At 40.9% G+C, this 2,375-nt stretch overlaps 1 protein-coding gene across 1 annotated transcript in view; it reads right to left on the bottom strand.

Moving 5' to 3' along the window:
- The window catches only part of LOC102757726 (zinc finger protein 605), a 55,503-nt gene that overhangs the window by 39,289 nt on the left and 13,839 nt on the right, over window positions 1-2,375 (bottom strand).

The raw sequence follows: 2,375 nt of genomic DNA on the forward strand, positions 1-2,375 counted from the left end.
AAAGAGAGATATGTGTTTTTATTTTCTTAGTTTTTAAAAAATGTTATTGATTGATTTTAGAAGGAGGAAGAAAAAGGGAAAAACCGATTTGTTGTTTGTTATTTATGCATTCGCTGGTTGCTTGTATATGGCCCTAACAGAGATCAAAGCTGCGACCTTGGCCTATCGGGACGGCGCTCCAACCAGCTGAGCCACCTGCTCAGACTAAGCAGAGAGGCAGTTTTAGAGTGGCTGACTTACAGTTTTGTGGAGCACGATACATCACACTGAGATAGAATTGTTGAGACAAAATAGGAAGCATCATTCCTGTTTTGTGTGTGTACTAATCCTAATCTGAGGATATTTTTTTGCATCGCCTTTTTTTCTTTTTTTTATATAAGAAAGTGGAAGGAAGGAGGGGAAAGATAGAGAAATATCTATGTTAGGGTGATACATCCATTAGTTGTTTCCCACATTCTCCCTGAACAGGGCCAGGATTGAACCTGCAACCCAGATATGTCCCCTTGATTGGGAATCAGACCCAAGACCCCTCCATTTGAAAGCCGACACTCTAACAATTGAGCAACAGGCTTAATCATTCCTCTTTTACTACCTAGGTTGTTCCACTGACCTGGAGACAGTTCTACATTGGACAACTTCTGTTGCCTTCCTTTTAGTGAATGGACCTGTTGGAAGTCTAGTCTGTGAATTTTGTCTGTTGTAGTGCTTTCTCTTCAGCTTCCCTTTGTGTGCCGTGAATCTTCTGACAGTTATCTCTCTGGGTCCGTATGTTCCTGATATTTTCTTACAGATAATGTGATGAAATTTGGGGAGCAGGATGTTTATTGAGGATCAATAAACTCACAATACTAGATTTATCTGTATTAAAAAGCAGAATGTAGGTCAGTAGTCATTTGATATCTATGCTTGAGACCACAGTAATGTGTTATGTCATTTTTCCCAGCAATATATACCCAGTTTGTCCATTTCATTGAGCTTGTTGGTTTACAAATACAGTACAGTACTACAACAAACAAACAAAATATGGTACCAAGCTTTCAGATGTTCATTAACTAGTCATGACCTAAGTGTTGATTAACTCAACCATGACCCTTGCAACTGTATGCCTATTTCTCGCACCTTGCTTTCATTCTTTTTTAGTCTATTTTCACACTCATACAGTTATTTTAAGATATAATTGTGATAACCCTTGTGCAGAAATGTTGAATAGCTAATTGTGGACTTAAGAAAGTGAAATATGGTATATCCCCATGAGACAAATACATGCCTATCCATAATTTCTGAATACTTTACCTCTCCTCTTACTATTTTTTGGCCTCCTTGAACTACTTGCAGTTCCTTAGAATTACATTCTCAGATGCTTTTTGCAAATCTGCCACTGAAATTCTCTTGTTTCTTATTAATGCCTCTCTACGCTTTGTGAGCCTTTATATGTATTTGTCACTGTGATATAATCATCGCATGTTTTATCTTTTCCATTAGAAAGCTGGAATAATCTTGTCTACATAATTTTAGCAACTGAAGCTTTATATATAAATGTGGTTGCTTATCGTAGCTATTTTTTCTACCATATGGAGAATTATAATCTGCAATGAGAGGAAAATCAAGCCATTGTGGAAGCAAAGGCAAGGGACAGTGCTGACTGAGTCCCAGAGTCTGGTTCTTGTCCTGATACGCATTCTTCTCTGCCCATTCATGCCTTGATCGCTGGGTTCTCCTGTGAGATATCACAGATATCCTCCTAATAAAACGCTATGTTTGCTTCAGGTGGTTCAAGTTGTGTTTCTTATAATCCAAATATTCTCCATAAAAGCCATAAGTGGGTTCTCTGGAAGCAGATAATGTGATAAAATCTAGGGAGCAGGGTGTTTATTGAGGTTCATTGGCTGTGAAGTGATTGGAAAATAAGTGATTGTCCCGCTTGGTGGCATGAACCGGATTCTCATTACTCAGTCCTACTCACTATGCCCTCCTCATTCCTGACCTGATTTATCCATTTACTATCACCAATGGGCGAGGAAGCCAAGAAGCACCTGAGTGGATCCACTAAACCCACTCATATTCCTCCCCGCCCTGTGGTATAACGGCAACCCTGCCTCATCCTCATGTGTCAAACACCCCCTCAAAGACAGCAGCTCCTCTTCTTACCCCTGGCCTCTGAACACGTTTCCATATGATATCTGAGGCTTATAATGAAATAGGAAACTTGCTCTGTTCTCTGTCGATGAAGTGTGTCGCCAGTGGGGATCAGGAGCACAAGTTGCTGGGGGGTCACTGCTAATGGTGATAGATCATCACTGGTTCCAAACAGTGGCCCCCAGAATCACCTGTTCTTCCGCACCTCAGATCTGCGGGGGGGGGGGGGGGGGGGGGGG

The sequence above is a fragment of the Myotis davidii genome, unplaced genomic scaffold, assembly GCF_000327345.1.
Source record: "Myotis davidii unplaced genomic scaffold, ASM32734v1 scaffold43, whole genome shotgun sequence".
Classification (NCBI taxonomy): domain Eukaryota; kingdom Metazoa; phylum Chordata; class Mammalia; order Chiroptera; family Vespertilionidae; genus Myotis; species Myotis davidii.